The sequence below is a fragment of the Phyllobates terribilis genome, unplaced genomic scaffold, assembly GCF_046119375.1.
Source record: "Phyllobates terribilis strain yellow unplaced genomic scaffold, ASM4611937v1 Scaffold_5__5_contigs__length_657084704, whole genome shotgun sequence".
Taxonomy (NCBI): domain Eukaryota; kingdom Metazoa; phylum Chordata; class Amphibia; order Anura; family Dendrobatidae; genus Phyllobates; species Phyllobates terribilis.
In genome coordinates this window covers 301,220,249-301,234,609 of record NW_027362765.1, presented here as the reverse complement: position 1 = coordinate 301,234,609, position 14,361 = coordinate 301,220,249, and the positions used below count along the sequence as shown (strand labels likewise).

Genomic DNA, 14,361 nt, shown 5'->3' with positions numbered 1-14,361 from the left:
CTCTTAAATCAGAGAGATATGTCACACAAAATAGTTAATAAATAACATTTCCCACATGTCTACTTTACATCAGCACAATTTTGGAACTAAAGTTTTTTTTTTGTTAGGGAGCTATAAGGGTTAAAAGTTGACCAGCGATTTCTCATATTTACAACAAAATTTACAAAACCATTTTTTTTTAGGGACCACATCACATTTGAAGTGACTTTGAGGGGCCTTTATGACAGAAAATACCCAAAAGTGACACCATTCTAAAAACTGCACCCCTCAAGGAACTCAAAACCACATTCAAGAAGTTTATTAACCCTTCAGGTGCTTCACAGGAATTTTTGGAATGTGGAAGAAAAAAAATGAACATTTATTTATTTTTCACAAAAATGTTACTTTAGACCCCAATTTTTTTTATTTTCGCAAGGGTATCATTAAAAAATTAACCCTAAAATTTGTTGTGCAATTCCTCCTGAGCACACTAATACCCCATATGTGGGGGAAAACCACTGTTTGGGCGCACGGCAGGGTTTGGAAGGGAAGGAGCGCTATTTGACTTTTTGAATGTAAAATTTGCTTGAATAATTAGCGGACGCCATGTTGCGTTTGGGGAGCCCCTGATGTACCTAAACAGTGGAAACCCCCCACAAGTGACACCATTTTGGAAACTACACCCCTCAAGGATTTTATGAAGGGGTATAGTGAACATTTTGAACCCAGAGGTACGACACAGAATTTGATAACATTAGGTCATCATATTGAATAAGTTGTCATTAGTCTTGAGCGCAAGTGCTCACTACTTGAGTTTGCATCAGGTACTCGGGTATGCACCATGTATCGCGGGTGCTCAAGTGACATGCTCGAGTCCCCGCCCCGCATATTTCATGGTTATTAGACACCCAAAAAAAAACATGCTGGGATCACTCGTGCATGTCAGGCAATCCCCAAACTTTTTCTTGGCTGTATAACAGCTGCAAAACATTTGGGGTGGAGACTCGAGCATGTCACTCCAGCACCCGCTATACTCGGTGCATACCAGAGCACCCGATGCAATCTCAAGTAGCGAGCACTTGCGCTCAACATTAGTCGCCATATCGTCATCATTTTTTTTTTTTTTTATTTACTTCTGAAAAAATCCCAACCACAACACCAACCCTAATACAACCCTAACCCTAGCACAACCCTAACCCTAGAGTTTATTTTTTACGCTGTTCCTCGTGCGGTATAAGTGATTAGATGACTTTATTTTTCGGGTCAGTGCAATTACAGCGATACCAGATTTATATCGGGTTTTTATGATTGACAGCTGTCACACACTAAAAAAAAACTTTTTTTTTTTTGCAAAGACTAGTTTTTGCATCGCCATATTTTGAGAGCTATAATTTTTCCACATTTCAGCCGACATAGTCATGTGACAGCTTGTTTTTTGCGGGACAAGTTGACGTTTTTATTGGTACCATTTTCGGGCATGTGGCATTTTTTGATCGCTTTCAATTCCGATTTTTGGGAGGCAGAATAAACAAAAACCAACAATTCAGGAATTTTTTTTTTATATGCCGTTCTGCGTGTGGTAAAATTCATAAGGCAGCTTTATTCTTCAGGTCAGTACGTTTACAGCGGTACCACATTTATATTTTTTTTTATGTTTTGGCGCTTTTACACAATAAACACTATTTTATAGAAAAAATTATTGTGTTTGCATCGCTTTATTCTGAGAGCTATAACTTTTTAACTTTTCGGCCGCTGGAGCTGTATGGCGGCTTGTTTTTTTTGCGGGACAAGATGACGTTTTCAGCGGTACCATTTTTATTTACATTCGTCTTTTTGATAGCGTTTTATTCAATTTTTTGTTTGGCGGTATGATGATAAAGCATCGTTTTAAGTTTCGTTTTTTTTTTTTTTCATAAGATTATTTAGGAGTACAATATATATATTTTTTTGTATTTTATTTTTTTTAAATATTTTTACAATTTTTTTCACTTTCTGACTATTTTATTACTTTTACACTTTGTCCCACGATGGGACTTACACTTTTTGCAGCCTCATCGGCTGTATAGCATAGATAGCAGCAGCTCCCTATGCTATGCAGCCTGTCAGCGCTGCACAGGGAGAAGCTACTGTACTTTGGTCGTGCACTGCGCATGACCAAAGTAACTTCTTGCCTCCTGGTGATCCGGATGTTGTCATGATGACATCGGGTCACCATGACAACATCCGAGACCGGACTCAGAGGCCGCGGGACGCCGGCAGAGAAGATAAGTATCGCGCTTACCTCCTATGGCCACCGGAATGCTGCGATAGATTTAGATTGCAGCATTTCGGGGGTTAATGTGCAGGGAGCGGTGCGGGACCGCTCCCTGCATATACAGTAGCACCGGGTGTCAGCTGTGACAATCAGCTGACACCCGTCGGCGATCTCGCCCGCACCGCTTGTGTGCGGGCGAAATCGCCAAGGCGTACTAATACGTATCTGGCCCATAAGGCCCAGAGCACAGATACGTATTAGTACGTCTTGGGCCGGAAAGTGGTTAAAGATTGTGTGAATATAATGTAATAAAACGTGATCAAAACCTCATTGTACCCCAAAATGGGGCACAAATGTCGACTCATCATGCAAAAACAACAACTCCAGTAAAAAAAAAAAAAAAGTTACTGGTCTCAGAATATGGCGACACACACCAATTGTTTTCTGTTATTTTTTTTTTTTTTAACAAATATCTGAAATCTCATTTAAATAATATAAAAAAACCTAAGTTTGATCTTGCCATAATTGTACTGGCTTGATGAATCAGGTTGTTTTTACCACACAATAAGCGTTGTAAAGATAAAACTGAGAAAAACAATGGAAGAATTACAGTTTTTTGGGGAGGGTTTTATGCAGTTTCACAGAACTCAGAATTTTCTTCCAAACCTACAAATTGGCCTGCACACACAAGCCCTCATTCAGCTATGTCGACGGAAAAATATAAAGCTATAGCTCTTGGAAAAAGGGGAGGAGCGCAAAAATGAAAAATAGCTGCAGTTTGTCTAGTTGGCCCAGCAGCATAGACTGAAATCATGAGCTCTTATAGCTCTATGACTGGGCAATTTTCCATTTTTCTCAGCTGCAACTTTCTTTAATTTTCCATCAACATAGTCATATGAGGGCTTGTTTTTAACGGGACAAGTTGTAGTTTTCAATGGCACCATTCATTTTACCATACAATGTACTGGAATACAGGAACATAATTCAATGGGTAGTGAAATTGCAAATAGCCCCACAATTCTGCAATTGGTGAATCTCTCCAAAACTGAACTTCTTGTGTTTCTCCGCTCTACTAACCTAACTCTACCCAACATCGAAATTACATTGGAGGGTTCAACCATAACTCCAAAGCAGCACGCTCGCTGCTTTGGAGTCATATTCGACACTAACCTTTTCTTTACTCCCTATATCCGATCACTCACTCACTCTTGTCACCTGCATCTTAAAAACATCTCCAGAATCCAACCTTTTCTCACCTATGAAACTGCTAAAACTCTTACTGTCGCTCTTATTCACTCTCGTCTGGACTACTGCAACTCTCTTCTGATTGGTCTCCCTCTTACCAAACTTTCTCCTCTCCAATCCGTCCTGAATGCAGCAGCCAGGGTCGTATTTCTGTCCAGCCGCTTCACTGATGCCTCCACCTTGTGCCCATTCGCTACAGGGTCCAATATAAACTAATCGCTCTCACCCACAAAGCTCTCCACAGTTCTGCACCGCCTTATATCTCCTCTCTCATCTGTCTATCGTCCTACACGTGCCCTCCATTCTAAAAATGACCTAAGACTAACATCCCCCATAATCCGAACCTCGCACCTCGGTCTCCAAGACATCTCTCGTGCTGCACCAGTTCTCTGGAATGCACTACCCCAGACGATCCGACTGATGCCTAGCCCCTTCAAGCACGCTTTAAAAACTCATCTCTTTAAACAAGTCTACCATCTCAACTACTCAGTAGACTAACTTTCCCCTGTGCCCTCCTTCTAAATATTATTCTGAATCTGCACCCTACTAGTCATCTGTCCACACCCTCCATGCACACGATAACTGCACTCGATACTTGAGTATTGCACTTAAAAATACTGGCTGATGACCGGATCATGCAACTTTATATGAAAATCCCTATTATAATTGCCAGACCTGAAATAACAAGCACTTTTCACCTATTGTGTCCACCCATTGCCTTGTAGAATGTAAGCTCTCGAGCAGGGGCCTCATTCCTAATGTAACTGTTTAACCCCTTAATAACATCTGACGTACTAATACGCATCTGTGCCCTGGGACTTAAGAGCCAGACCCGTATTAGTACGTCATCGCGATCGCGCGCGCACACAGGCTGTGCGGGCGCGATCGCCGCCGGGTGTCAGCTGATTGTCACAGCTGACACCCGGTACTATGTGCAGGGAGCGGTCCTGCACCGCTCCCAGCACATTAACCCCCGCGATGCTGCGATCGAAGTCTATCGCGGCATTGCGGGGGCAAGGGGAGGTGATCGCAGATACTCACCTCCTCTTCCGGCTTCCAGCGCAGTCTGCAAAGGCTTCCCGGGTGTTGCCATGACGACCCGATGTCGTCATGACAACATCCGGGTCACCAGAGAGCAGGAAGATTGCTTGGACATGCGCAGTGCATCTCCAAGCAATCTTCACACTGTGCACTTCTGACAGCCTTCATGGTATAGGGATGGTGCTCCATTCCTGTGCCATGCAGGCGATCAGAAAAAAAAAAGTGAAAGTCCCAGAGTGGGACAAAGTAATAAAGTGTATAAACTGTGTGAAAGTGGAAAAAAAAATGTGCAAAAATATTATAAAAAAATAAAAAAAATAATACACCAAAAATAAAAATATAATGTACCCATCAATAAATATTATTATAAAAAAAAAATAAAAAAAAAAAAATAAAAGTACACATATTTGGTATCGCCGCGTCCGGAACAACCTGACCTATAAAACTGTCCCACTAGTTAACCCCTTCAGTGAACACGGTAAAAAAAAAAAAAAAAACGAAGCAAAAAACAATGCTTTATCACCATACCGCCAAACAAAAAGTGGAATAACACGCGATCAAAAAGACGCATATAAATAAAAATGATACCGCTGAAAACGTCATCTCGTCCCGCAAAAAACAAGCCGCCATACAGCTCCATCAGCCGAAAAATAAAAAAGTTATAGCTCTCAGAATAAAGCGATACTAAAAAATATTTTTTTCTATAAAATAGCTTTTATTGTGTATAAGCGCCAAAACATAGAAAAATGATACAAATGTGGTACCGCTGTAAACGTACTGACCCGAAGAATAAAGCTACCTCATCAATTTTACCACACGTGGAACAGAATAAAAAAAAAAAAAAAAAAAAAAAAATTCCTGAATTGTTGGTTTTTGTTTATTCTGCCTCCCAAAAATCGGAATAGAAAGCGATCAAAAAATGTCACGTGCCTGAAAATGGCACCAATAACTACGTCAAGTCATCCCGCAAAAAACGAGCCGTCACAGGACTGTCTGCCAAAATCTGGAAAAATTATAGCTCTCAAAATATGGCGATGCAAAAACTAGATTTTACAAAAAATGCGTCTTTTAGTGTGTGACAGCTGTCAGTCATAAAAACCCCATATGATTCTGGCATTGCTGTAATCACACCGACCCGAAGAATAAAGTCGTCTAATCACTTATACCGCACAAGGAACGGCGTCAAAAATAAACTCTTGGGTTAGGATTGGGCTAGGGTTAGGGCTGGGTTTGGGGCTAGGGTTGTGCTGGGGCTAGGGTTGTGCTGGGGCTAGGGTTGTGCTGGGGCTAGGGTTGTGCTGGGGCTAGGGTTGTGCTGGGGCTAGGGTTGTGCTGGGGCTAGGGTTGTGCTGGGGCTAGGGTTGTGCTGGGGCTAGGGTTGTGCTGGGGCTAGGGCTGGGGTTGGGATTTTTTTCAAAAATAAGAAAAAAAGATGACTATATGGCGACTAGTGTTGAGAGCAAGTGCTCGCTACTTTAGTTTGCATCGGGTGCTCTGGTATGCATTGAGTATCGTGGGTATTTGAGTGACATGCTCGAGTCTCTGCCCCATATGCTTCGCGGCCAAAAAACTTTACGGGGATTGCCTGCCATGCACGAGCGATCCCCGCATGTTTTTTTTTGGGTGTCTAATAACCGTGAAACATGCGGAGCAGGGACTCGAGCATGTCACTCGAGCACACGCTGTACATGGTGCATACCTGAGTACCCGATGCAAACTCAAGTAGCGAGCACTTGCGCTCAAGAATAATGACAACTTATTCAATATGATGACCTAATGTAAACAAATAATGTGCCGTACCTCTGGGTTCAAAATGTTCACTATACACCTTAATAAAATCCTTGAGGGGTATAGTTTCCAAAATGAGGACACTTGTGGGGGAGCTCCACTGTTTAGGCACATCACGGGCTCTCCAAACGCGACATGGTGTCCGCTAACAAATTGAATGGAAAATCGGCTCAAATTGTTAGCGGACGCCATGTTGCGTTTGGAGAGCCCCTGTGTGCCCAAACATTGGAGCTCCCCCACAAGTGACCCCATTTTGGAAACTAGATGCATAGTGAGCACTTGGAACCCCTAGGTGCTTCACAAATTGATTCATAAAAATGAAAAAGTGTTTTTTTTTTCACTTTTTCATTATTTCGAATCAATTTGTGAAGCACCTGGGGGTTCCAAGTGCTCACTATGCATCTAGATAGGTGCCTTGGGGGGTCTAATTTCCAAAATGGGGTCACTTGTGGGGGAGCTCCAATGTTTGGGCACACAGCGGCTCTCCAAACGCAACATGGTGTCGCTAACAATTTGAGCCAATTTTGCGTTAAATTTGTTAGCGGACACCATGTTGCATTTAGAGAGCCGCTGTGTGCCCAAATATTGGAGCTCCCCCACAAGTGACCCCATTTTGGAAACTAGACCACCCAAGGCACCTATCTAGATGCATAGTGAGCACTTGGAACCCTCAGGTGCTTCACAAATTGATTCATAAAAATGAAAAAGTGTTTTTTTTTTCACTTTTTCATTGTTACGAATCAATTTGTGAAGCACCTGGGGGTTCCAAGTGCTCACTATGCATCTAGAAAGGTGCCTTTAGGGGGTCTAGTTTCCAAAATGGGGTCACTTGTGGGGGAGCTCCAAAGTTTGGGCACACATGGGCTCTCCAAACACAACATGGCGTCCGCTAATTATTCAAGCAAATTTTACAATCAAAAAGTCAAATGGCGCTCCTTCCCTTCCGAGCCCTACAGTGCGCCCAAACAGTGTTTTTTCCCCAAATATTGGGTATCTGCGTGCCCAGGGGAAATTGCACAACAAATTTTGGGGTCCATTTTTTTCTTGTTACCCCTGTGAAAATAAAAAAAATTGGGTCTAAAGTAACATTTTTGTGAAAAAAGTTAAATGTTCATTTTTTTCTTCCACATTCAAAAAATTCCTGTGAAGCACCTGAAGGGTTAATAAAGTTCTTGAATGTGGTTTTGAGCACCTTGAGGGGTGCAGTTTTTAGAATGGTGTCACTTTTGGGTATTTTCTGTCATAAAGACCTCTCAAAGTGACTTCAAATGTGATGTGGTCCCTAAAAAAAATGGTTTTGTAAATTTTGTTGGAAAAATGAGAAATCGCTGGTCAACTTTTAACCCTTATAGCTCCCTAACAAAAAAAAATTTTGGTTCCAAAATTGTGCTGATGTAAAGTAGACATGTGGGAAATGTTATTTATTAACTCTTTTGTGTGACATATCGCTCTGATTTCAGGGCTTAAAAATTCAAATTTTGAAAATTGCAAAATTTTCAAAATTTTCGCCAAGTTTCCGTTTTTTTCACAAATAAACGCAAGTGATATCGAAGAAATTTTTCCACAATCATGAAGTACAATATGTCACGAAAAAACAAATCTCAGAATCAGGGGGATCCGTTGAAGCGTTCCAGAGTAATTACCTCATAAAGTGACAGTGGTCAGAATTGTAAAAATTGGCCCGGTCATTAACGTGCAAACCACCCGTGGGGCTTAAGGGGTTAAACTGTCTTAAATTGTATTGAATTTATTGTCTGTACATGTCCCCGCTTAATTGTAAAGTGCTGCGAAATATGTTGGCGCTATATAAATAAAAAGTATTATTAATTGGTTTTACAGTATTCATTGTATGGTAAATTATGCTCCTCTAGATCAGTACGGTTACGGCAATACCAAACTTCAAGAAAATTCAGAGATTCATAGAAATGTGTTTTTCACACTCGTGTTGCCATTTTCCAAAATCTGTGATGGCTTTTTTCCTGTAGATGGAGCTGTGAGAGGACTTATTTTTGTGTATGATGAACTGACATTCATCATACTGATTAGGAATAGATAAGACATTTTGATTGCTTCCCACGGCACTTTTTTGGAGAGCTGCAGCAACCAAAGAAACGCAATTCTGGTTTTTCATTTTTTTTCCTTCTTTACTGCGTTTACCAATCAGGTTAAAGAAGACCTGTCACTTACTCAAAAAATAGTTAAACACTGTTTAAAAATCTCTGAGCGCTCTAGATTCTGACACACTCTTGTGTTTTGCCATGTCGCTCCTTTGCACAGATATTCACATTTGATTCTTCTGGAGAGCAGTATGTGAAATCTCTGATTTTACTGAAACTGGACATTTCTTCAGAGTGTTCTCTGGCGGCATGCGCTTTCATCCCTTCATCCCAGATGCTGCCAAGCACATCTTTTAAGTGTCAGAGGCTGCTATATGAGCTGTAGGATTGTGATTGGCAGTGTAGAAGACTCTGAAGAAATGCCCTGTTGTACTACAAGCAGAGATTTCACATAGTGAGCTACAAAAGCAAAAAATGAGTATCTCTGCAATGGAGTGATGCAGTTTTAAAAGGAAAAAGAATCAAGGGAGCTTCAAGGATTTTTACAAAATATTTAACAAAATAATTTTGAACAAGTGACAGGTTCTTTTTAATTAATGTTATATTTTATGCACACGGCAATACCAAATATGTTTAAAATATTAAAAACGAATCTAATTTTAAGGGTGGAAAAGATGGGTAATTCATTTTTTTTATTTTATTGTTTAGTTATTTCTTTTTAAAAGCAAAACGTAATTCCAGGGTGCTGTACATGTGAAAAGGGTTACATACATATTACATATAAAACTTAAAGTGACAGACTGGTACAGAGGAGCACAGAACCCTGACAAATTATGGTTCCTTTCGTCGTCTGATCGCTTATACTCTAGTGAAATACTACAGTATTGCAGTATGTTGTAACAATCTTAGTTTCCAATGAAGCCCTGCCACAGGCCACATTGCGGGAGCCCGATGGGTGCATGGAACAACTCACCCATCCTCAGTTTGTGTGCCTTAAATGCCTGTGTCAGAGATCCACTCACAGCTGTTAGGCAGATGCTGTCTGTATAACACAGCCATCATCTGCCGGTAATGATGCAAGTTCAGCTTTCTGAGGTAATGTAGATGTACCTGACTGCAGTGAGGCTACGGAACCAGAGTAGCAGGGAATTTAACAGGTGAGCTTTTTTCTTTTCTATGCCCCCAGGGATTGTGTGTAAAGTAATAGGTAAGACAAGACCAGAAGTGCGGTCTTAAAGGATGATTAAACATACTTGCCTAATTGGAATACTGCATATAAAAAGGTTTTGTTTTTTGTTAATCTCTTTAGAGTTGTTGTTTTTTTTGAGCGGGGAAGGGTAGATGTAGTCAGCATTTATCAATTAAAAAAAATGATGTTTTGGTGATGGGTTAATTTATTAATTAGGACCTAATGAAAGAAAAAAAGCCAATTTCAACAGTTTCCGATTTAGAATTTAGATATCCAGATTGTCCCACCACTCCATGAGACAATCTTCATAAGGGTTGTTACACCGAAACCTAATTTGCCCAGTATACATGCGCCAATATCACCACCCATACACACATCATTGGTAACGACTTTTGCTTCTTAATGAGAACTAGGAGAAAACTCATCTTGGGAGAATTTCGTTCTCTCCACTGAGTTATCTTCCATCACTAAACATCTGGAGATAGTGTTAATAATAAAGGAGAGGCTGGGGGTTCATTAGTATTTTTGGGCTTGCCAGCTTATCGCAACTGTTCATGAAGATAATGGGTAGACGGCCAATGTCTGATATGGTCATGAAATCATCAGTATTATGACGACTAGTCTTTGAGCCAGCAGACTCCTCTGCTCTAATGTATGTGTGGTTGGCAAAACCTGATTCCTCCGACTCGTCTGAAAACGTGCGGAAATGCTTACACGCATGGCTGCCAGTTCTAGCTGTTTCATTTAACCCAACTAGAATTTTATGCATCCTGGTCCTTTAACATTTTTTCGCTTGTGATAAAAACGGGTGGTAGTTTTGGGTGGGTCTTCTCATGCCGTAGAAGCTTGGAATATTGGGTATAGTCTTTGCCACAAACGGAACAGAGAAACAGTTCTTCTACAGGGTGAATTTTCCTATGGGCTACTAGCTCTGCTTCAGCCTTGAAGCATTTGCCACAGTCACTGCAGGTGTATTTTCTCTCGCGATAGTGCATCAGCTGGTGGTTGAAGAGGTCGTCAGTTTTAGTGAAACCTTTCCCGCACTCTGAGCAGGAGTAGAGCTTCTTACCGGAGTGTATCTTCCCATGGGTGACCAGGCTTGACCTGGCATTAAAGCATCTCCCGCACTCACTGCAGCAGTATGGCTTCTCCCCGGTGTGTGTCCGCCGATGTATCACAAGAGCGGTGTTGTGACGGTAATACTTCCCACACTCTGTGCAGGGAAATAGTTTGATGTTTAACAAGTGCATTGGCTCATGGCAGCCATATGCTTCACTAGTGGCAAACATTTTTTTGCATTTGGAGCAGTACGTGGGGCTAGGAACAGACGTAGGACCTGTGTCTGACTCTCCCAACCTTCTGCCTCTGGAGTGTTTATGTCCCAGCATATAACTGCTGCTTTTACTTATGCCCGCCATAGAGGAATACTGCATCTGGAGGTGTTGTCTTGGGGACTGAAAGGTCGGGATAATGAAGCGTCCATCTTCATTAGGGGTACGCTCCATGTTACGGAGGGTCTCTGTGTTATAACTGACTGCAGTATGTTCATCTAGCTCCTCATTTCTATTGCTTAGCTGCACTGTGCCTGTCGACACACTGTGAATCGGCAGATTTCCTTCGTCACACCAGACTGCTTCTCCTTTATCCTTACCTATAGGACAAAAACATTCAGATTATCCCTGAAAAGTGATGATACATCCTCCAACACCCTGTAGTGGCCTTTCTTACAAAAATTGCCTAGATTCACTATTCCTGAAAGGTTTGAAATGAAACATTTCTGTCTATGTCCAATAAGGGATCGAAAAATGTATCTCCTATATGGACTCTTCTGGATAAGTTCTCCCACATGGCGGGTTTGTGAAAAAACTACAGTCTGTACTGCCCATTTTTTATAAGGTTAAGTCCAATGCAGACTGTTCTCGGTAAGTTTATGACATGTATGAACCATTCTTGATAATTGTCCTACATGAATTGTCTAAAAATGTGTTATTGAGGGACGATTTTTGAGAATGTAAATTGGGCCACTAGTATTAAAATGGAAAACGATCCGGACTATTTTGAACATGTAGAAACCATGGCTGTGATGGGGAACAGGCGAGGGTAGGTACACACCAAAAGTATTGCCTAATTATGGTAATTAAAAATGTTAAAGAGAAAATTAATTTCCTGTAGCGATGTACAATGAACATCTCCTACCTCTGACTGATGGAAATTGTCAAACAATTAGCGCTTTAATCAGTCAAAGCGAGGAGAGAAGCACTCATCAGAACAGGAGGACCAGAGAGCAGTGTGAGAGGCTAACATAACTAACTACTAGGGATGAGCGGACCCGTAGAAGTTTGGGATCAGCTACCAGAACTTGAACCCCACTGAAAACAATGGGGACCCGAACGCTGGAGCTGGAAAATTTTCTCTCTCTCTTTTCCCGGACTTCCCCCGAACATTAACCCCTTCACGACCTTTGACGTACAGGTACATCATAGTTAGGGTCTCTCCCTTTGATGCAGGCTCTGGCGCTGAGCCCGCATCTTTCCTGGCAAATATACAGATCTTGCTCATAATGGTGTATAATATCTTGGTGCATGTTCATACCTTGCGGTACCTGTGTTTTTAACACGTATATCCACCAAGACTCCATATTGATAAGTTTCCTTTTATGAACACACCCACGAGAGACTGACTAAGACCAATGCCAACTTCGCCTGAAATGATAGTCGGGTCTGCTGTAAGTTCTATATACAGTATGTGGGTTGCATGACAGGGGCATTAAAAATACCCACAAGAAGGCAAATTTCTGATGCCAATAACAAATTAAGGATTAAAAGTTCTGCAGCCTCCAAACACTTTATTGAACACCACAATGGCAATACCAGCACATTTAAAATTGTAGCTATTGAAAAAGTCCATAGACCTGCTCGTGGGGGTGATCATAAAAGGAAACTTATCAATAGGGAGTCTTGGTGGATATATGTGTTAAAAACACGGGTACCGCAAGGTATGAATATGTGTAAAGATATTATACACCATTATGAGTAAGATCTGTATATTTGACTGATTGTGGATATAATTTTTTTTTTATTTGTATATTTTGTATGTGTTTTTATTGGATTTAATTCTATATACACATCCTTAGACATATTTGTATGTTGTTTGCAGTGATTCCACATTATAGAGATTTTGACCATGAGAAAACTTCACCCAAAGGGGTTAAATGGTGAACAGATGGTGAATGAGTAATAAGAGCTGCATTCCTTCAGGACATGACTTGTATATACAGGTGCATCTCACAAAATTAGAATATCATCAAAAAGTTAATTTATTTCAGTTCTTCAATACAAAAAGTGAAACTCGTATATTATATAGAGTCATTACACACAGAGTGATCTGTTTCAAGTGTTTATTTCTGTGAATGTTGATGATTATGGCTTACAGCCAATGAAAACACAAAAGTCATTATCTCAGTAAATTAGAAAACTTTATAACAACAACTTGAAAAATGTTTTTAAAATCCAAAATGTTGGCCTACTGAAATGTATGTTCAGTAAATGCACTCAATACTTGGCCGGGGCTCCTTTTGCATCAATTACTGCATCAATGCGGTGTGGCATGGAGGCGATCAGCCTGTGGCACCGCTGAGGTGTTATGGAAGCCCAGGTTTCTTTGATAGCAGCCTTCAGCTCGTCTGCATTGTTGGGTCTGGTGTCTCTTATCTTCCTCTTGACAATACCCCATAGATTCTCTATGGGGTTAAGGTCAGGCGAGTTTACTGGTCAATCAAGCACAGTTATACTGTTATTTTTAAACCAGGTATTAGTACCTTTGGCAGTGTGAACAGGTGCCAAGTCCTGCTGGAGAATGAAATTTCCATCTTCAAAAAGCTTGTCGGCAGAGGGAAGCATGAAGTGCTCTAAAATTTCCTGGTAGACGGCTGCACTGACTTTGGTCTTGATAAAACACAGTGGACCTACACCAGCAGATGACATGGCTCCCCAAACCATCACTGATTGTGGAAACTTCACACTAGACCTCAAGCAGCTTGGATTGTGTGCCTCTCCACTCTTCCTCCAGACTCTGGGACCTTGATTTCCAAATGAAAATTGTAACTCTGGGACCTTGTGGAGTGTGTCAATGACTGCCTTCTGGACATCTGTCAAGTCAGCAGTCTTCCCAATGATTGTGGAGCCTACTGAAACGGACTAAGGGACCTTTATAAACGATTAGGAAGCCTTTGCAGGTGTTTTTTTGTTAATTATTCTAGTTTACTGAGATAATGGCTTTTGTGTTTTTATTGGCTGTAAGCCATAATCATCAACATTAACAGAAATAAACACTTGAAATAGATCACTCTGTTTGTAATGACTCTATATAATATGAGTTTCACTTTTTGTATTGAAGAACTGAAATAAATTAACTTTTTTTATATTCTAATTTTGTGAGATGCACCTGTAGTTTGTCTAGTTTTAGTTTAGAGTATGTATGCAATGACTAAGGATGTAACTGTCTGAAACGCGTATGCGATTACTCTGTCTGGAGTTTTTATGGATTTGCAATAAAGAAGAATTTTTTTATGAGGACCCAGTGCTGGATGTACCTTCCTTTTCTCTTCATTGTTCCTTGCTATACTACAAGACCATCCGTGCAGAGGAGATCCTCGGTCCATGGGTGAGCTGAATACCAGGTCACCCGCAAGGTTTCCTATGACTTTCATCTGCAGGAGACGCCCCAGCTTGTCATTGCAGATCACCTATGAATTCCGACCCATGGCCGGCATTCATAAGAGGTGATGATTTTTACAACACATAGCAGGG

General features: G+C 41.0%; 1 protein-coding gene across 6 annotated transcripts in view; it reads right to left on the bottom strand.

Moving 5' to 3' along the window:
- The window catches only part of LOC141273074 (uncharacterized), a 47,476-nt gene that overhangs the window by 29,872 nt on the left and 3,243 nt on the right, over nucleotides 1–14,361 (bottom strand). Inside the window, exon 3 of one of the 6 annotated variants that reach the window (XR_012322057.1) lies at nucleotides 11,112–11,204. The exons of the other annotated variants lie outside the window; for them this stretch is intronic. The gene's annotated coding sequence lies outside the window, so the exon portion shown is untranslated. Of the gene's footprint in view, nucleotides 1–11,111; nucleotides 11,205–14,361 lie in introns of those variants that run through there. 6 annotated transcript variants of the gene reach the window in all.